At 48.1% G+C, this 22,641-nt stretch overlaps 1 long non-coding RNA gene across 1 annotated transcript; it reads left to right on the top strand.

Moving 5' to 3' along the window:
- The first annotated feature begins 252 nt into the window (after window positions 1-252).
- Window positions 253-22,579, top strand: LOC138511283 (uncharacterized). The gene is made up of 2 exons (XR_011280598.1): window positions 253-484; window positions 19,818-22,579. It is a non-coding gene; the product is annotated as an uncharacterized lncRNA (long non-coding RNA).
- Window positions 22,580-22,641: the final 62 nt, after the last annotated feature.

Consider the following 22,641-nt stretch of genomic DNA (forward strand, 5'->3'; position numbering starts at 1 on the left):
GTCACCACCATTATCGAGAGCTGCTGTATGAAATCAGGCTATTCTGCCTTGCACAGTATCTCTGACTCGGGTTTAGCAGTCTGTAACCTAGTACTCCAAGCAGTGTCTGAATACAAATGTGATTTCATATCTTTTTGCCTTTGGTTTGTTGAGCGTAATTGATAACACTTCACAAGTCACATATCCCCAGATCTCTACTTTTCCCTTTCGTTTGTCTCGCCTGCTCTTTGTTAGTGAGCCTGGGGTCCAAAATAGGCAATTCCAGTGTGTGCATCACTCATTCAATTCACAAACCCATCATATGCAAAAATAACAAAATAGTATTCAAGTTGGTGGGATTATTCATTTTACTAACCCCATTTTATTGCTGAAAAGTTAGGCTTCAATTATTTAGGTAATCTACATTAACAAGTCTTTGTCTATTTATCTAGGTGTGAAAATTTCAATTTTCGCAAACCGGAAGAGAAGCGGAAGAACTACAAAGGTAATTATATTTATCATTATGCTTCTTGGGTCTGCATTTATTTTCTCAGTAAACGTTTTCAAAGATTTCTGCACAATTTCTGCAGATTTTAAAGTGAGACACTGTTAATTTAGTTCCAATGCTTTAATTTCTGACACCTAATAGTTCAACTTCTTTTTACAAACATTTGCAGTTAAAGAACTCTTCTTTGTGCAATTTAATCATTTTATAATCATTTCACTGTTGCTCGTGTTGAAGTAGCACAGTGTGTTAAGCACTGCTTTCTATTGTGATTCTAGAGGGGTCAGAAAAGAGAGCTTGCTTTGCACCTTTTGGGAAGTATGATGTACACATGAAGAAGCACATATTTATCCCATTATGCATGCATTTTGTTCTTTCCAAAACATCACATTATTCATCTGTTTTGTTATTTTTAAAATCACTTGCAGAAACTTGATGGGCAGAATAGTAGCATATTTCCTGCATCTATGCGTTTGGAGTGAATGTTTGCGCCCTTTCTATTTTTCTGTCCACTCAAAGGTGTGTAGGTTTCTGCTCACATCCCAACTCCTACTCCTGGATCACTTTGGGGGTGTTGGGCAGAATTCCCATTTCTGTGTTAATTCCCTTCTACCTTAGAGACCCCAGCTCTTTTACTGGACTCTAGGGGCCTCATTACGACCCTGGCGTTAAGGGTTTAACGGCGCAGTAAAAGGTGTCGGCGCCGTTTAAACCCTTAACGCCTGATTACGAGGTCCCTTTGCGGGACCCGACCTTAAAGGCTGGTTTTTCCAGCCGTTAAAGTAGGGACCCGCAAAGGGACTTTGGTGCTAATAACGGTACCGCCTGGGTCGTAATGAGGCCCATAGAGTTTGGACACCTGCAACTCCCTCAGAGATGCATGGACATACTTACATACTTAGGGAAGCGAGGAAACCTAACACCAGATATTGCTATTCCAGCAAATGGAAGCGCTTCATTATCTGGTGCAATTCCAAAGGCGTCAATCCCATTGACTGCTCTCCCACGCCCATTATATTGTACCTGACTCACTTGGTTGACTCAGGGCTAGTTTTTAATTCCCTTAAGGTTCACTTAGCTGCTCTCTCAGCCCACACCACGTCTCAACAGAAGGTGTTGTGGTGGAAGATACCAGTTATTAAGGCTTTCATGGAAGGTGTCAAGAGGATTCATCCCCCCATTTCTAATCCAGCTCCCGGATGGGGCGTGAATGTGGTATTAACCAGACTTATGGGGTCCCCATTAACCAGACTTATGGGGTCCCCATTTGAACGTATGCATAAAGCAAGTCTCAAAGATCTTACCTATAAGCCAGCCTTCCAACTGGCTCTCACTTCTATCAGAAGGGTTAGTGAACTACAGGCCCTCTCAGTTCTAGACCTTTCATTACAGTTCACAAGGATAAGGTGGTTCTGCGCACTCACCCTAGATTTATCTCCAGGTTTTCATGTGAACCAATCAATAGAACTGCCTACCTTCTTCCAGAACCCTACTAACATGGCCGAAAGAAGCCTACACACACTAGATGTCCCTAGGGCAGTCATGTTTTACCTGGACAGGACTAAACCACTGAGAAAAAAACAAATCAAATTTTTCGTTTCAGTGGCAGCTGGTAGAGAAGGGGATCCTGTCTCTAAATCAGCAATCTCAAGGTGGATTGTCAAATGCATCACACTCTGTTACACTCTTGCTAAGAGAGAACTGCCCTTCAAGCCTAGAGCGCATTCTACTTGAGGCACTGGGGCTTCCATAGCATTCATTGCAAATGTTCCCTTAGTGCCCATTTGCAAAGCAGCAACCTGGAGTTCTGTACACAACTTTATAAAACACTATTGCCTGGACACTCATTCTAGGTCTGATTCTCAAGTGGGACAAGCACTACTAAGACATCTTTTCACTACTGTTCCTTTTCACAACCCACCTCCAACTCAGGGTACTGCTCGCTAGTCTATGCACATCATGTGATTCTAAGCAGATTAACAGGCATCAGAAGACATGCATTACTTACCGTAAAAGCATTTCTGATGGTTGTATCTGCTTAGATTCACATGCGCCCACCCTTCCTCCCCGCTCGGATAGAAGGAACATAGACTTCTTACTACTTTCTCTGTTTTCTGTACTCACTCACGATAGTTATAGGCTCCCTCATAGCAGAAGAAATACAAGCGGAGGGATGTAGACGCGTGAGGGATTTTGGGTAAACTACACGTCACGTAGGGATAGTGTTACAGGCACGCTCATGTCGACGTCCCCTTTCATTTCTCGAAAGACAAGATGCGGTTACCACTGGATGTCGGACTATATGCACAGCATGTGAATCTAAACCGATACAATCATCAGAAATGCTTTTACGGTAAGTAATGCATGTCATATAACAAAATTGACTTTTAGATCGAGGATGGCAACACACTACTTACTCACTATTTCTCACGACAATTTTATTCAACTTTTCAGCAGACATTTTGTGGTACAAAAAACAAAGTAGGTTGTTCTCAATCATATGTTCAATTTAATGCTCCATTTCAATTCCCCCATCGCTCACACGCACTGAGCCATTCATACACAAATACTATTTCTCCATATTAACTCATGGTTTCATAATACATATAACCATCTACCACAAATTATTTACAAAGTGTTTGTAACACCCCTTTCCGTTATAGATGTGTCTATGTGTGCAGACCACAGATGATGTTTAAGTCGACACGTGTTTCGGTCAGATATGTTGGGCTTTGATCTATAGCCCTATGTTGACCCAACCTTCATCAGGACGGAAGCTATATGCAAACTATGCCTTGATTATTGAGTGAGAGACATCATCTAATAAATAGAACAATTAAAACCTATTACCATCAAGCTAATTCACTGCCATCCTCAATTATGTAAACAAACACAATAAATGTGTGCGTGTAACTTTCTTCATAATTACACTAAATTGTACTCACCTCCAATGTTAATCTTGGAGGTAGTACAAAAACGCTGGGCGTTGTCCCAAAAACTCAGCCGGTTCAATGCCTTCTGAACTGAGCCTGAAAAAGGGGAAACCAGCGGATGAATTGGCAGTCCCCTATATTCCAAATGTATGCCACAGTGACCAGGTCACAACCTCCTAATTATGGGGTAGAAAGGATTGTACTCACTGCTCTGTACAACGTGCTGCTTGTGACTGGATCTTCCAATTAAATAACTCGCCAGCCTATTAATATTTGCCACGGTCGATCATGGGAACTTTGGAGCATCAGCTTTCTAGTGCTCCTGATCCTAATATCAGGGAGACACAAAAGCAAGCACCAAGATGTCACTAATATCCTAGACAGCATCAATGCCACTCTCCTTGTGGCCATGTCTAATCACACTTATTGCACCCCATTTGTGGTGAACAAAAAATAATAACCGGGGTGTACTCGCAGGTCTGCGCACCATTGCACGTCTTCTAGTTAAGACTTCTTGTAGAGTCTAACGCTGATGTGATGTCATCTGTCACGCTTGCTTCCAGTGTGTAAGTCGTGCACAGGGATATACATTTCCTCGCAGTCATGATTCTAGTATTCAAGAGACAGAAAAGCAGAGCACACATGTTACTTCAGTGAGCTAGCAACAGTCTGATTGCTTGCAATCTGTATATTGAAATCTAAGAGTCACTGAATGTTGATCGCAAGACCTGTTTTATTTGATACCATGTATACTTATATTTTAATGTTCAAATAATGATAATAGTTATTTTTCATTTCCTCAGCAAATCATCAAAATGTCATCAATAATTCTTGACCATTGAGCCCTTATACACAGGTCAAAGTGCAGTTTTCATTGACGCAGTAGGATCACAACATATCCTAAGGCAACAGCTCCCTCTAGCGGTGACAACAGTTGAAGCTATGCAAATTAGCATTGTCTCTGTGTATCCTAAGGCAACAGCTCCCTTTAGTGTGTCAACAGTTGAAGCTATGCAAATTAGCATTGTCTCCTGTGTATCCTAAGGCAACAGCTCCCTCTAGCGATGACAACAGTTGAAGCTATGCAAATTGGCATTGTCTCTGTGTATCCTAAGGCAACAGCTCCCTCTAGCGATGACAACAGTTGAAGCTATGCGAATTGGCATTGTCTATGCGTATCCTAAGGCAACAGCTCCCTCTAGCAGTGACAACAGGTGAAGCTACTGCTTCAGACAAACATACAAGGACATACATACATCTGGTCTTATATTATATTGTTAGATTACTAATATAGGTGCAGATATGGGGTTCTGCCAAAGATTTGCCACTGTTGGTGAACATTTGGAGCACATTGCAATACTTTTAATATGTTTTAAAGGTTTTATTTGTAAATGCAAACAGGTTATTGTATTTAATAAATCTGTTAACATTCTATTTTCAAAAAAGAATGAAGCCGCCAATTTGTATGTCTGTCACCTCTTATGCCTAAGAGTGGTTAATTGACGTATGTAAGGAAACAACATCCAGCGCAAGTAACCAAAAGTTTTGGTTCCATACAATATACTCTTGTTACTTGAAAATATGCATTCGATCTCTTACAAATTAACACAGTTTCATGCCCTATGATTTATTAATTCGTCAATACATTCTGACATTGGTTCTAGTTTTGGACCTATCCCATTGACAATGGATCTCGCTGATGGTAATTGATCAAAACTTATATGTATTTTAGGTAAACAAATGAGAAGAAGTTGTTTAGCATCTACGTTTACCTATGAGACCTTCTCCGACCCAATGAACGATTGTTTGCTTAGTACTTGCTGGTAGTGCATTCCAAGGATTATATTTAATTATTTTGTATCCTTCATTCAAGAAGTGGTTCTTTCAAATCTCTATATAATCTGCTCTGTGCAGGATCACTATGTAATATTTGGACACTATCAGATATAAGTGGGCTGGTTCATGGAATTTTGTGCATGGGTCAGAGTGACTTTGCACTGCCGAAAAACCCTGATTCATGGTGACCGTAGCAAGTACATTTATAACATTCTGAATTGCCATTGATTGAAAGTAAATTAGGGCTGCTCACTCTAGTTATATCTGCAAATTCTTTGTATTTAAGCTCTACTAAAAGAGCACAAATCGGATCAAGCCACTTGACACTCATATTTTGCATCTTTACTGTATGAGGGATTAACAAAGGTAAGACAATGGCCCTCATTCCGAGGTTTGCGGTAAGGGATACCGGGCACCGGTGAGGAGACCAGTGCCAGTAATCCCTTACCGCTCTACTACAAGGTCCCTTAGCGGGTCCCTCCTTTAACGCCTGGTCTGTTCTGGCGTTTTGGACAAGACCTGTTAAGGGACCAGGGCGCAAATAACGGGCTTGACATTCGCGAGCCCGTTATTTGTGCCCTCCCCATTCCCATTGAGCCCCATGGGGGCTCAATGGGGAATGGTTTGGTGAATGAGGACTTACCGGTCCCGCCAAGCTCGGACTAGACCGGTAAGTCCCCATTGCACCAATCCGGACACGGTACTGTTATTGGTGGCAGTCATGGCGCAAATAGCGCCATGACTACCACCACACTCGGAATGAGGGCCAATATCTTGACCCGTGTGAAATCAGATAAATACTATAGTGATGAAATCTGGCATGGTTGCAGGTCCTCCTTTTCTTTAATACGTTTTAATTTAGAGTCCTCCATCACTGATAATGTCAGGTCTCCAACATGCTGAGCTAATGCCCACATTGCTACTGCGTCCCCCTTTTCTTGGAGGAATCACTTGAGAGAAATGAGGATGATCTTTCTCCAGCATGGGGTCTGGCATGGATTCACATGCTCATGAATATATTCCCCGTCGTCAGGCCGGGAATCCTCGGTATAGAAAAAAATCAGTATCAGTTTCGTTTCTGATCTGTCTTTCTCAGTAGTAACCAATCACTGGTCTCTGGGTCATACTGCCCCCAGCCAATGACTGCCCTCTCCCTAAGCCCCGCCCCTGGCAGCCATCCTCAGATTTTTACCGCACACTCAAGTGTTGGGAGTCCTCGTGCTGTAGCTCTCGAGCTTTTGCTGCGTTTTCGCGCTTTTTTCAGGAGATTTTCTCATTTTTCGGTTAAATAGAGCCTCAAGCTCCACCGTGTCTTCATCCGATCAACGGGGATCCGTTTCGGAGTTTCTACGCCCCTCAAGGGTGAAGATTTCATCGAGTTACGCTTTTGGAGGATTCCAGAAGTTCCGAGGCCTACCCCGGTCATGGCCCAGGAGAAAGGAAGCTCGACGCCCGGGAAGCTGTTCAGGACCTGCCCTGGATGCCAGCTTCAGAACGTTTTCAAGGAGGACGAGCATTCGTTATGCCTCTACTGTCTACATGAGGACAAGACGCACAAGGAAAAGGACTGTGCGTTTTTTGGGAACATGTCGGAGCGGACCATGAGGGATCGCCACCTCCGTCTCGCCAACTGGCTGGAAGGTAAGAGCCCGCCAGGCGAGAAGAAGAAAAAGAAGTCCGATCGGTCTTCTAAGTCCTGTGAGGGTGCCCCGGCGACGGGGGCCCAACAAAAGGCTAAGCACCGCGAGTCCGCGGGCACCGGGAGTGCCGAACGGTCGGGCTCCTTGGCTGCCAGGCAGGGCGCATCCTCCCCGGCGCCATCAACCACGAGCCAACGCTCTGGCTCGGGTAAGAGGAAGTCCGAGAACCCGGCGAAGCTTCTGGAGAGGCCCCGGTCGATCTCGAAGATTCCGGCAGAGGGGGAGCGAGGCTCAGACCCTCCCCGCAAGGTGAAGGCCCCAGGCGTACAGAAGGTGACGTTGGCCTTAATTCACCCTGCTAGGACCTCGATTGAGGATGTCGTCGCGGCCCTGGCTCAGCCTGTGGAGGCTACACCAGTGGAGGTGGCCTCAGGAACCAGAGTCTCCCTGCCACCGCGGAGGGAGTCGTCTTTCAGGCCCATCGAGAAGACCCCCACAAAGTCCTCGTTGGAAAGGGTGGGGGAGGGGCTGGTGGCCATCGTGGATACGGACACGACCTCTGAAGAGGAGCTCATCCAAGTCGTGGAAGAGGCCCAGCCCATCGGGAGGGATCCAGACGAGGGCGACGACGAGAGCGACAGTGTCGCAGACAAGGCTCCTCAAGAGCCCTCGCTCCCGTCGTTTCCGGCGCCGCAGGACACCTCGGCGGCCATTTTGTCAGCCATTCAGTCCTTATGCTCGGAGATAAGGACTAGGTTGCCCCTTCCCCCGACGGAGGTACCTGAGCCAGACCCGACGGGGGAACCGGAGCCAGGACCTTCGGAGAGTCCACCACTTAAGAGGAGGAGGACGCATCCTAGGCCTCCTCTCCCGCCTCTGCAGCCTTCTCTGCCTTCCCCCCCGGTCTACTACCCACGGGGATGATACAGGCATGGACACGACTACGACGGGTACGGATGACGACGGAGGCGACGACGGGACGTGTCCCCCGTCGCCCCCTGCCCGGGTGTCCCTGCCCGACGAGATTGAATCCTTCCATGCCATGATTTCCAGGGCATCCGAGCTCTTCCAGCTCTGCCCCGAAGAAAAGAAGAAGGAAGGGTTCCTTTACCAATGGCGTGAGGCTAAAAGGAAGACGGTCCTCGCCGTACTGCTTCTTGATGACATCTGGGATGAGGGGCTCGCCCTCCTCAAGAACCCTGCCACGGCACCTGCAAAGAGGGACCGGTACGAGAAGAAGTACCGGGTCCCCGACGCTGCCCCCTTGTGCCTTAGGGCGCAACCTACCCCGTATTCGGCCGTTTCAGCGGCGGCCAAAAAGAAAGCGGGAGGGGCATCGGCCTCGACTTCAACCTCCCTGCCGGACGGTGAGGGTAGGAAGCTGGATGCGATGGGACGACGACGGGTCATCTCATCTGCAGCGACGACCATCAAGGCGGCCAACGCCCTGGCCATCGTAGCCCGCTACGACAGGGAGTTGTGGTTCAAGATCGCCCCTCTGTTGGACTTCCTCCCGGACGCCAAGAGGGCTGAGGCCCTGGAAATCTTACAGGAAGGTGAGATTGCCTCCGACCACGCCATTACGGTGGCTATGGACATCGCCGACACCGGTTTCCGTCAGTTGGGCAACGGCGTTTGCCTGAGACAACGAGGATGGCTCAAGGCGACGGATTTCTGCCAGGACGTACAGACCAAGGTTTTGGACATGCCCTTCGATGGGAACAACCTTTTTGGCAAGGCGGTTGATGAGTCCCTTCAGGCGATCAAGACGGACACGGAGACGGCCCGTGCACTGGGTGTGCTCCAACAGCGACGGCCGTCCTTTCGGAGCTCCGGAGGCAGACAGGGTGCCTCCAAGGGAGCCGGCAGCAGCTCCTCTACGTACTGTCAAGCGGCAAGATCTTCGTCGCAGGAGGCCTACAGGGGACGTGGCAAGTCAGGTGGATCCCGCCGTCGTCGCCAAGGTGATCAAGGAGGCAAAGCGGCCTCCAAGCAAGATTGAACCGACCGTCGTGTCGGGCCCCCGCCGAAGCACCCCGGTGGGAGGCCGGCTGACGAAGTTCGTCGGAGTGTGGGAGTCCATCTCCACCGACCGTTGGGTGCTGGACGCCCTGGCCCTGGGGCACATCCTCGAGTTCCAGAAGAAGTGCCCCCGCATTCCTCCCGTGGCCAGGAAGGAAAATCACGTCCCTGAACTGCTGTTGGAAGTAAGGGCGATGCTCAGAAAAGGTGCCTTCGAGCTCGTTCCAAAGAGGCTTTGGGGCTCTGGAGTTTACTCAAGGTACTTCCTCGTAAAGAAGAAGACAGGAGGATGGCGTCCCATCCTGGACCTGCAACGACTGAACAAATACATCAAGGCACAGAAGTTCCGGATGGTCACTCTCCAGCACGTGCTGGGACAGCTGGAGGAGGGCGATTTCCTGTCGTCGTTGGATTTGGAGGATGCGTACTTCCACATCCCTATTCTAAAGAGACACCGAAAGGTCCTCAGGTTTGTGGTCAAAGGGCGGCACTACCAGTTTACGGCCCTCCCGTTCGGATTAAAATCGGCACCCAGGGTGTTCACCAAGTGCCTAGCATCGGTGGCGGCGCGGCTGCGCCTACAGGGGATCCACGTCTTCCCCTACCTGGACGACTGGCTCATACGGGCAAGGACAAGGGAGCTTGCCGTGGAACACACTGCGAAGACCGTCCAGCTGCTCACGGACCTGGGGTTCTCCATCAACTTTCCAAAATCCCACCTGGTCCCGTCGCAAGCGTCCTGTTTCTGGGAGCACAGCTCGACACAGTGGCGCGGCTGGCCTCACCGTCGGAGGAAAGGATCAGGACCATCCTGGGAAAGGTGCAACGTCTGCTGGCCACGGACGTGGCCAGAGTGAGGTCTATCAAGTCCCTCCTCGGAATGATGTCCTCCTGCATTTATCTGGTGCGCCACTGCAGACTTCGGATGCGGCCCTTGCAAGAATTCCTCGACGCCCACTGGATCCAGCCGACGGGCAGCTTCGAGGACAGGATCCCGCTCAACGAAGCGTTCCATCATGCGATACGATGGTGGGGTATCCGCTCTCATCTGACGGCGGGAACAGGTTTCCTAGCCCCGGCCCACCAGGTGACGGTGACGACGGATGCCTCCCTGGAAGGTTGGGGAGCGCACACCGGGGGTCTCCACGAGAGAGGCTTTTGGCTCCCAGAGGAGAAGACACTCCACATCAACATCTTAGAGCTCCGTGCAGTGTTCTGGGCCCTCAGGTCCTTCCTTCCGTCCCTTAAGGGCAAGGTGGTGAGGATCTTCACCGACAACACCACCACGATGTTTTACATTCGGAAGCAGGCCGGAACCAGATCCCCTGCCCTATCCCAGGAAGCCCAGGATCTGTGGCATTGGGCCGTCGCCCAAGGGATGTTTCTGGTACCCTTTCATCTGGCAGGGATAAAAAACACCATCGCCGACTCACTCAGCAGAGAGCTGCGCTCGTGCCATGAGTGGGAACTGCACCAGGATCAAGTTGACCGACTCTTCCGACGATGGGGAGAACCCCAGTTCGATCTCTTCGCGACGGCGGTGAACTCCAAATGCCGGAGGTTCGCCAGCAGGTTTCCCCAACCGAGGAGCATGGGCGATGCTTTCTCGTTTCCCTGGGACGGCCTGTTCCTTTATGCGTTCCCGCCGTTGCCGTTGCTACTCCGGCTTGTCAACCAGCTCAAGAGGTCCCGGTGCAGGATGATACTCGTTGCACCGGCGTGGCCGAGGCAGATCTGGTTCCCGGACCTTCTGGACTTGTCAGCGTCCACACCAGTCAAGCTGCCGGCGGACGCGGATCTTCTCTCCAGAGAAGGAGGCGCCATTCTTCATCACGAACCAGGGTCGCTGAACTTGCAGGCCTGGCTCCTGCAGCACTAGAGTTTGGAGGATACAACATCCCGGCCGACTGCAGAGGTTCTTGCAAAGGCCAGGGCATCCTCAACTCTCAAGTGCTACAGACATAAATGGAAGAGGTTCTCTGTCTGGTGCCGTGCACAGAAGATTAACCCTCTGCGGATTACGGCCCCTCAAGTATTGCCGTACCTACTGCCTTTGGCCAAGGCTGGCCTATCTCACGCTTCCATCAAGGTGCATCTGGCTGCCGTCTCACGTTACACCAGAACTACAGGACGGGCGTCCTTGTGGTCTCATCGACTGGTGAAGGAATTTATGAAAGGACTGTTCCGATCATTCCCGCCGGTGAAGGCCCCCGCCCCGGCGTGGGAGCTCAACGTGGTGCTAACTAGGCTCATGAGTGCCCCATTTGAGCCTATGCATTCAGTGCCGTTGAAGTTTCTGTCGTGGAAGACAACATTCCTCGTGGCCATCACCTCTGCACGACGAGTGGGAGAGATCCAGGCCCTGTCTTGCAAGCCTCCGTACTTGACTTTTCACGACACGAGGGTGGTGCTGAGGACGCACCCCTCCTTCATGCCCAAGGTGCCGTCGGACTTCCACCTCAACGAGCCCTTGGTGTTGCCAGTTTTCTTCCCGTCGCCTTCGTCGCCAGCTGAGAGGACTCTGCACTCGCTAGATGTAGCTAGAGCGCTGAAGTTCTACGTGGACCGCACGAAGAGTTTTTCGGAAGACATCACAGCTGTTTGTGAACTTTGGACCTGTGAATCAAGGGAAGGCTCTCTCGTAGACTTCCATTTCCAGATGGCTCTCCGGCTGCATCATGCACTGTCACCGGTTGGCAAACCGACTGTTGCCAGGCCGTCCGGGGCTCATTCGACCAGAGCGATCGCTGCTACTACGGCGTTCCTGTCTGGTGTGCCCCTGCTCGACATCTGCAGGGCTGCTACGTGGAGGTCGACGCACACCTTCACGAGATTCTACTGCGTCGACCGGGATTCCAGGGAGGAGTCCAGAGTCGGCCAGGCAGTGCTGCGCAACCTGTTCGCCTAAGGTGAGCCTGGTGAGGAGGTAAGAGTTGCTTAATGTTGAGTTGTTGTATTGCTTGATATTGAGCCTTTTGCCACCTCCCGTGGTTGTGCATGTGTATACTGCTATGTATTCTTATTTCTGATGTTTGTTAATCTGCTTAGAATCACATGCTGTGCATAGGTCCGACATCCAGTGGTCACTGCGGAGTATTGCATTTTGTTTTTCGTAGTCAAAAAGGGGACGTCGACAAGGCGTGTCTGTAACACTATCCCTATAGTGACGTGCGTTGTACCCACAATCCCTCACGCGTCGAGGTCCCTCAGATTGTTTTTTTCCGCCCAGCTTATGGTCGCCTTACGCGGAGCTCTTAGAGAGACATTGCAAAACACTTACTACGGACCTCGGTCCTTAATTTATACTTATTGTTAAAGATCCCTCCCCTCGAAGTTAGCTGTGAAGCTGTTTCTCCGCCGAGCAAGTTTTCGACGGAGGGGAAGAGACGGAGGAGATCCTTCGGCGCTGCCGAACACATGGCCAGGCCTCGCCGGCCAACATACAGTAGGGAGAGTGGGGATTCGAACTTTTATCTTCTCGTCGAGAATGTCTTTCTTTCTCCCCTATCTTTCCCTTGGGGTTGTTATCACCAGTTTTTATTGCCTCAGCTATGGAGAGGACACCTTTTAAGTTTTGCCCACGCTGTAGGGGCAAATACACTTGGAAGGACAAACACAAGCTCTGTAATCGTTGCTTGCCCCTCGATCATAAAGAGGACAGCTGCGCGGCCTGTAAGCTCTTGAAACCAAGAACTCTTAAAGAACGAAAAGTTAAGAGGTGGGCGGACTACGCTATGTCGAAGTCAGTTTCCTCACCCGCCGCCGCTGTTACAGAAAGTGACGAGGAGGGTGATAACTCGACGTCCGTTACGGAAGTCATTAACCCCCAGAAGGAGCGCTCGCGCTCCTCGACGTCCGTCCCCGGCCCCAACGGGCTCGGCTCACGCCCTGCTTATGGGGATGAACACCCCGGCGACAAGGACGCACACAGACCCCATAGGCCTAAGCACACAACCCACGGCTCTTCTTCGTCGAGGACGAAGGATCCATCAGCGCCGAAGGGGACGCAGGGCACTCCGGCGTCTACCTCAGACCGTAAGGGTCTCAAGCCCCACCCGCAAACGCAGCCGCGACCAGCGATTGGGCTTTCATCTAACACGGGCGCTACCTCAAAAACATCCGACGTAACGCTCCATAGAGCGGCCATCGAGAAACAACGCGTAACGCAGGCAACGTCGACTCCAGAACCCTCTACTGACGAACTCGTTGTCGAGAGCCTGGCGAGACTTTTTTCCGAAGACAAGCGTAAGCGGACGACGAAACAGACGTCGAATACCGCACCAAAAGATATAGAAACGCCAAAAAAGCACGAGTAGCCAGGAACTGCCCCCTTCATCTAAGGGCACTTCTGAACTACCGGAGGGCTTTTCTGAGGGCGACGGAAACCTTTCGTCGACGTTGTGGGAGCGTTCGAAGCGTTTTGAAGGTGAAAACACTGATTTCCCCCCTTTAGACTATTCAGGGGTTCCCCATGAGACCCTTGAAAGACTCCATTGTTGTATGGAAAAAATGGAAAGGTTTTTGGGTAGCCAAAACCCACCCACACCCAAAAGACCAAGAGAATGGACCCAGGATGACCCTAGGGTCAAGATTCCTAGGCTGTTTCCCCCTTCTACAGACGCATATGACCTCACTGAAGAGGAGCAATACCTCCAGGAAGATGAGGAATGTTTGGGTGGAGAGGAAGTACATGAGGAAGAGGGGTTTGAAGAAGACCCTTACACTAGTGCAGGAGCTTTTGAAGAAGATACAGCTACCTCACAGCCCTGGCAATCCCCATCAGTGCAGCCTTGGCAATCCCCATCAGTGCACTCAGACCCTGATGTCTTTCACCCTTCTCCTCCCAAGGACTCACCTATTGGAAACACCTCCCCCATAGATGACCAACCTTCACTTAATGCACTATTGCGCAAGGCAGCAGCACATTTTGAAATAGACACAGGGGAGACTCTTCCGGACATAGACTTTGTAGAAAAAGTTATTAAAGAAAAAGCCCCGGTTAGTCAATCTATTCCGCTCCTGGCTTCTATAAGGAGAAGAATAACTCCTTCCCTTTCCAATCCGGCCTTAGTCAGAGGGGTAAACCCTCGGATAGAAAAGCTCTTCAGCCCTTCGTCCTCTGACCCTTTGTACATTAGGGGACATTCTATTCCGGACTCCCTTGTAGTTACTAATACAAGAAAAAGAGCGGGGGTACCACTATCCACTAGTGAGGCACCACCTGACAAAGAGGGCAAGAAGCTCTATGCACTTGGGAAGAGAATCACGACCTCTGCCGCCTTCTCAACTAGGATTGCAAATAACAATTCCCTACTAGCTAGCTACGCAGATGCACAGTGGAGCAAGCTGCGCAGCGAAGCAGAGGACGCACCAGAACCCCTGCGTTCGCGCCTGCTGGCTATAATCTCAGAGGGAACTCTTGTAAACCAGGGCATCGTAAAGAACTCCTTAGATGCCGCAGAGACGGCTGGCCGTTCCCTGGTTCAGGGAATACTTCTCAAACGCCATGTCTGGTTGCGCAATTTGGGATTTAAGCCGGAAACCCAGGCTTCCCTGATAAATAAGCCCATAGAACAAACACATCTGTTTGGGAAAGCAGTTGATGAAGCCCTAGAACATGCGAAGAAAGAGTTTGATACCATCAAGACTCTTGACCAAATTTCTAGGCCACCTAACAGACGTAGCTATGGCAATAGACGCTCCTTTTGTGGCCAACGCCAGCAGCAAAGCCAACAGCAATTTTACTCTGCCACCAACTGGCCCTCTAACCAAAGCACCCAGTTCAGTCAAAGAGGCCAACGTCGTGGCAAAGGAAGAGGTCGCGGCTCCAGTCCCAAAGGCCCCACGCCCAATACCAACAAATGACCCGAAGATTCGGGTCCCCTCCCATGCATCACCGGTCGGGGGCCGGCTAACATCGTTCCTTTCAGCATGGGAGGGAATAACGTCAGACCGCTGGGTATTATCCACCATAGCCCACGGATACTGCATCGAATTCAACGGTTCCCCGAAATACAGACCCCCACAGAACCGACGCATGACACCGGAACACCTCACTATTCTTCTTCAAGAAGTAGAAGAGCTACTGAAAAAAGAAGCTATAGAGGCTGTCCCCCTATCTCAGGTCACAGAAGGTATTTATTCAGTGTACTTCCTTGTACCCAAAAAGGATTTAACCATGCGCCCTGTATTAGATCTGCGCCCAGCGAACAAGTTTGTCAAACCCCAAAAGTTTCGTATGGTAACCTTGCAGGAAGTAATCCCACTGTTATCACAGGGGGATTACATGACAACACTAGACATGAAAGATGCATACTTTCATATTTTAATGTTGCCAGCGCACAGAAAATACCTCAGGTTCAAGATAGAGGACAAACACTACCAGTTCAGAGTACTACCCTTCGGGATAGCATCTGCACCAAGGGTATTCACGAAAGTACTGGCAGTGGCAGCGGCCCACCTGCGCAGGTTATCCATCCCGGTATACCCTTACCTCGACGACTGGATCATAACAGGGGATTCTTACGAAACATGCTTCTCCAATACCCAAAAGACCGTAGACCTTTTGTCCCAACTGGGCTTCTCCATCAACGAAAAGAAGTCCAGCTTAGACCCCAGCCAAATCAAACAATTCCTAGGGGCTCTAATTCGAACAAAGGACGGCCTCGTCTTCCCCTCCAACGAGAGGGTCCAAAACATGCTGTTTCAGATCCCCAGTTATGTGGCAGGTCGAGAGGTGACGGTACGCAAAGCAATGCGCTTGCTAGGGATGATGGCGTCATGTATTTATTTGGTACCTCACGCGCGCCTGCGCATGCGCCCAATGCAAGAGTGGCTTTACAGCCAGTGGTGTTAGGCCAGCGGACAATGGGACGATCTAGTGGTGGTCTCGCAGGCCTTGGTTCTCTCGCTACGGTGGTGGACAAAGGAAAACCTGTTATTGGGGAAAACTTTTGCCACACCCGCAGTGGAAGCCACTCTAACCACAGACGCATCCCTTACAGGATGGGGGGCTCACCTATCCCATCAGACTGCTCACGGAGTGTGGACTACGAGCTTAGCATCCAAGCATATAAACCTGCTGGAACTACTAGCGGTGTTCAAAGCACTGAAAGCCTTTCAGGAACACTTACAAGGAAAGACAGTGATGGTCCTCACAGACAGCACCACAGCCATGTACTACCTCAACAAGCAAGGGGGCACTCACATTCCAGGACTGTCCAAGCTATCCCAGAATATATGGAAGTGGGCTCTCAAACACAACATGTTCCTACTATCACAACATGTACCAGGGGAACTCAATCTGCTAGCAGACAAACTCAGCAGAGACTTCCCCCTGCCCAAAGAGTACGAATGGCAATTGCACGAAGACATCGTCTTAGACGTCTTCACGCAATGGGGATTCCCGGAAATAGACCTGTTCGCAACCCTGGAGAACTCACAATGCCAAAGTTACGCCTCCAGGTACCCCCAGAACCAGTCCAAGGGGAACGGTCTGTCGATTCAATGGTCAGGGAAAATTGTTTACGCCTTTCCCCCGACTCCCCTCCTCAACAAGGTGGTGCACAAGATGCACCAGGAGCAGGTTACCATGATACTAGTGGCCACAATGTGGGCCCGGCAGCCATGGTTCGCTCACTTGATGGAGATGTCCCTATCTCCCCCAATGAAACTTCCCTGCCCGTACAACATGCTGTCACAAGACAAGGGCAGGACTCTGCATCCATGCCCTCAGACCATGAACTTAGCAGCCTGGCTCCTGAGATCATAGAATTTGGACATTTACATCTCCCACAGAGATGTATGGACATCCTCAGGGAAGCCAGAAAATCTAATACTCGCCACTGCTATTCCAGCAAGTGGAAAAGATTTGTCATCTGGTGTAGAGGTAAGAACATCAACCCGGTTGACTGCTCTGCCACTAACATTATTCTGTACTTGACCCATTTACTGGATTCAGGTCTAGTGTTTAATTCCATTAAAGTCCACCTAGCGGCACTTTCTGCATACACCACTTCCCAACTTAAAGTGTCGTGGTGGAAGATACCAGTTATCAAGGCCTTCATGGAGGGGGTAAAGAGAATACACCCTCCGATAGCTAACCCAGCTCCCGGATGGGACTTAAACGTGGTACTTTCTAGACTCATGGGCACTCCTTTCGAACCCATGCACAAGGCAACTCTTAAATACCTCACTCTTAAGACTGCTTTCCTAATAGCTATCACCTCCATTAGAAGAGTAAGTGAACTACACGCTCTTTCTGTACTAGACCCCTTCGTAACAGTTCACAAGGATAAGGTGGTTCTACGCACACACCCAAGGTTTGCACCAAAATTCATCTCGAAATTTCATGTAAACCAGTCTATAGAACTACCAACATTCTTTCAAAACCCTTCCAGCTTGGGAGAAAAAAGTCTGCATACACTAGATGTACGCAGAGCTGTCATGTTCTACATGGAAAGAACCAGAACACTGAGAAAGACTAATCAGTTCTTTGTCTCGGTGGCAGCAGGAAGAGAAGGAGATGCAGTTTCTAAGTCCACTATATCTAGATGGATTGTACAATGCATCACTCTCTGTTACACTCTTGCTAAGAGAGAACTACCCTTCAAGCCAAGAGCACATTCCACTCGAGGCACTGGGGCTTCCATAGCATTCATTGCAAATGTTCCCCTTGAGTCCATCTGCAAAGCGGCTACCTGGAGTTCTGTGCACACCTTTACAAAACACTACTGTCTAGATGCACACTCTAGATCTGACTCCCAGGTGGGACAGGCAGTATTAAGACATCTTTTCTCTACTGTTCCTTCTCATAACCCACCGCCAACTCCGGGTACTGCTCGCTAGTCTATGCACAGCATGTGATTCTAAGCAGATTAACAAACATCAGAAGACAATGCATTACTTACCGTAAAAGCATTTCTGATGGTTGTATCTGCTTAGATTCACATGCGCCCGCCCTTCCTCCCCGCTCTGATGGAAGGAACATAGACATCCTTTCCTATATTTCTCTCTTTTCTGTACTCACTCACGTCTAGAAGGCTCCCTCAGGGCAGAAAAATACAAACAGAGGGACCTCGACGCGTGAGGGATTGTGGGTACAACGCACGTCACTATAGGGATAGTGTTACAGACACGCCTTGTCGACGTCCCCTTTTCGACTACGAAAAACAAAATGCAATACTCCGCAGTGACCACTGGATGTCGGACCTATGCACAGCATGTGAATCTAAGCAGATACAACCATCAGAAATGCTTTTACGGTAAGTAATGCATTGTCATTCATGAGCATGTGAATCCATGCCAGACCCCATGCTGGAGAAGGAACAAGTTGCTTACCTGTAACTGTTGTTCTCCAGCATGGGTCTGGCATGGATTCACATGCGAAGCCTCCCGCCTACCCCTCTGCGGCTCTTCACTTGGTCATACTGCCACTTCACGTGCTACCAAATCTGAGGATGGCTGCCAGGGGCAGGGCTTAGGGAGAGGGCAGTCATTGGCTGGGGGCAGTAGGACCCAGAGACCAGTGATTGGTTACTACGGAGAAAGACAGATCAGAAACAAAACTGATACTGATTTTTTTTCTATACCGAGGATTCCCGGCCTGACGACGGGGAATATATTCATGAGCATGTGAATCCATGCCAGACCCATGCTGGAGAACAACAGTTACAGGTAAATAACTTGTTCCTTGCGTAGCACTATCGCTGCTCTCCAAGGAACCTACTTTTGAGAATGGAAGATGTGCTTTTTCATAGGTGGTGCTGTGAGTTAAAAGATGCAGAGAGAGTAGTACATAGGTAACACAGAGAGGGTGTAGGTTAAACATAATTGAATTTGACTGAAACTTGTTTACATGAGATGGTTTATTAAAGTGCCAGGGAGATGGGGGGGGGGGGATTACACAGGCATGGGAACCTTCTGAGCGAGACAGCTGTACCATAGTGATAATGAATATAAAGGTAGTCTACTCAATGGAAGCGTTGCCACTGAAATGTCTTCAAAGGATCAGTCTATATTCTGAATGTTCACCCATGGTAGGCTGTATCGACTGGTAATCTCACAACCGTCCGAGTAAGATAGCTCAGCGGGTTGAGCGCTCGCTGCTGCGATCTGAACATGATCTGCAGTTCGCAGGTTCGAATCCCGGCAAGGCCAACTCAGCCTTTCATCCTTCCGAGGTCGATAAATGAGTACCAATTTCGGTTGGGTGATATTTTATGTAAATATGTGCTCTGTAAAGTGCTTTGGATTAAGGTGCTATATACATAACACATCATTATCATTAAACAGGCCTGAGTGAAGTAAAAGCCTTAAGCGAGGGTTGCAGCATCATTACCAGACAGTGGAGCCCACAAACAACATTGTCATAGCAATAAGCGATTGGTTGCAAAGGTGATTGCATTTGGGGTAACCGGTTTGCACAAGGAGTGCAAAGCCATTTGCAAAATTTGAAAAAAGCTTACCAAAAATGATGGCTGTCGTGGAAATGACAAAGGGAGCTCGTTAACTCTCTTTCCCTTTCAATGGCAACCGAGAAGCTCGTGCTCCGAGCTTCCCAGTCAGCTCAAGCACAGAGTCTGGTGCAAGTTTCACATATTTCTTGGAGGTCATTGGGCTCAGTGGGCAACAGGTTATATATACATTCTCCTGCCCTTACTTTGCATACTGTGTGACCTTTTGAAAATGACATTGTATCTGAGCAGCATTGCCTCCTTAAATATATATTTGAAATACTCTGAGGTTCAGATGTTTTAGTGCTAAAAATCTCTGGAAACGACGAATATCAATGCATTGAAATCATCTGATTTGAATTTTTTTTTTTCATCTTTCCGTTAGTTCACATTTAACATTCTCTCTGTTCTACCCATGTTGATTTTTTAATTCTGTTTCTCTTTTCAGTCTTTACAACAATGGATCCAGCTCAAGCAGCCCCTCATCTCATTGTGTCTGCGGATGGAAGAAGCATCACACAAGGAGGCACTAACCCAGTACTACAAGGATTCCCTTCCACTCTTTGTGTCTTGGGGTGTTACGTATTCAACTCTGGGAGACATTACTGGGAGGTGGCGGTGACCGGAGGGCATGGCTGGTCTGTGGGAGGAAACTGGCGTATCGGTGCTGCTAGACGGTTGACACAGATCAAGCATTTACCCAGCACACCCTCACCTGCGCAGGGAATATGGGCCATGGAAAAGAGCAGGAAGAATGGACTGAGCTACCAGGCTCTCACTCGCCCGCCGACCTCTTTGACTCTGAGTGTGAACCCTAAGAGGATTGGAATATTCCTGGATTTCAAAGAGGGCCGCCTGTCATTCTACGATGCCGACAATCAAGCACATATCTACACTTTCAGGCATCCCTTCAGGCACGCCCTTGTGCCATACTTTGGGGTAGGCCCGGGAACCGAGCTTAAGCTGATTTAGAAGATTACATTGTCTTCCTTCAAATGTAACCGCATTTAGTCACTTGTGATATCGGGTACCATTATGATAAGTTAGTTCTTTGCACAAATATATCCAAGGCATAAAATAAGCAGTGTCGCATAGCAATTTGCTATGCAATTCTGTAGCTTTGCTAATTAACTGAACACTTGTGTAGCAAAGTTAGCTATTTAGGTTACCCTCTTCAATGAAAGCACAGCTTACCCTGCATGCCTCTCTTGCCGTCGGTGCTCTCCTCGCCCTCTTATCTCTGTTCACTTCAAGTGCTAATGGAGGGAAAGTACAGTTGAGTATCCTCATCTACTCTTAAGTGCCAAATGCATGTGTAGGAGTGCAAGAATTCTTTATTCAAATTATTGCAAACCAGAAGTAATGGGGATGATTTTTTTATTAAGCTTTTTATATCCTGTCTGGCAAAGACAAGTATGTGTCAACTTTATATCTTTTAAAAAGACAGTCGTGCAATTCCATTCCTAAAATGTAAGTTGTTAAATAATACATAATTGCAGTATTGAGACTGTAAAACCTTGCAACGATCCATGCTTTACAGTAAAGTTTAGGTTAGTGTATCTGAATTTCATAGTGTCAACTATATTTCATTTTGTTAGGGAAGTTGCATCAGGTTGACTAGTGAATGTTTGAAAATGTATATTTTAACATGATCAAAAGCTTTTGATGGCAAGCCTAGTTCTGTAACCTGCAGGTTGCATACATCTTGCAACTGGTGTTCAAACCATGATCAAACCCATACTTCTTGACATTCTATTAATGTTGCTTTAATCCAGGGATCCTGAAAGTGCGACAACCTCTAACTACAATATTCCACCTAGTTTAGCCAGTTCTCTGCCTGCTATGCAATCCACTCTGCTTAGTCTCTTTCTTTCCTCTTACATAATACATAGTCAAAGCAAACTAAATGCGTGCGCAAAGTAGTGATCAATAGATCCATCCAGTCTGTAGATCTAAAGATCTACTGCAATACCAAACACTGTAGTTAGCCTCCAAAGCTCGATTTGCTTTATGATTGTTATATATATATAACCACCTGCAGGAGACAGCTGGCCAAACTGTTTTCAGAGCCTTATTTTATCAAATCTATTTATTTGTGTCCATTCATGCAGCTAACCTTTTACATTTTACAGACACTCATCTATGGCTTGCAAAGTAGTTTCGCCCACTCAGTCGAGTAGATTTTCCGACGGGCGAGTAGCATTTACAAGAGATGTTTGAAACTTTTATTTAACATCTACTTTGTTTGCAGTAAATGTCAAATATGTTTCACTGCGCATGGCTGGACTTTGGGTGGCAGCAGTGTGCCAAACAAAGTGGGTTTGTAGTGACATGCACCATTTTACAGAAATCACATTATACATTTGTTGCCCTCCGTTGCTATGGGTCGAGTGCATTTCTCTTAGGTTGAATAGGTAAACTAAGTTACACGACCTGAAGGTCTAGCTGAAGATTAAAGAATTTGCACGGCCTGACTCCTCACAAATGTCTTATTTCAGCTGTAAGCAAAACTGCGGTATTGTTGCTCATTTCATGTCTTGGGTACAAATAACATCCAGTGACATTAACCATAGTAGTACAAAATTGGTAATGAAATTGGTGTGTTTGCTAATCAAAAACATTTTAATTAGCAAGCTCTGCTAATCAATTTTTGAAAACTAATTTATGCCTTGATATCTGCTGAATTTAGAAGGCAAAAAGCCATAATATTTTAATATTTACGGTCTAATTAAACACTCCGGCAATATCTTCACCATTTCAGCATATACAGATAACCACATAACTGAAGAATTACAACTGTTGTGTTTCTTTCCTATCTGTAGGTTGTTGTATTTCTTTTTTTAAGTGAAATGCTCTGAACAACTGACCTGTTTCAAAACAATTGCTGCAAATGTTACATGTGGTAAACAAGACTTTTTCTAATTCCGTACTACTCACAGTCGGCCCAGAAGGCTAGCCTCGAATTTGAGAATTTGATGCACATATCAGTACGTTTTGGATTAGATCTATGCAGTAAAATCTATTTTGCATGTGTGTAACCAATTTACCATTGTGGTTATTGGGGACGCCTTGACCTTTTCATGCGAGAACACAATAGTGCATCCTCGAGGTAGTCGGGACAGCGAGCCCTTGGCATCATAATATTTGTGGCCAAACAACACAACCAAGTTGCTCGAAGTTTATTGTATTATTAAAACATTTATGACCAGACCTCATTGCTTTTGTCTGTTACACCCTAAACAGATTAACAGGAAGAGACTGTTTTTGTTGTG

Source organism: Ambystoma mexicanum, chromosome 6p (genome assembly GCF_040938575.1).
Source record: "Ambystoma mexicanum isolate Mex_15411 chromosome 6p, UKY_AmexF1_1, whole genome shotgun sequence".
Lineage (NCBI taxonomy): Eukaryota > Metazoa > Chordata > Amphibia > Caudata > Ambystomatidae > Ambystoma > Ambystoma mexicanum.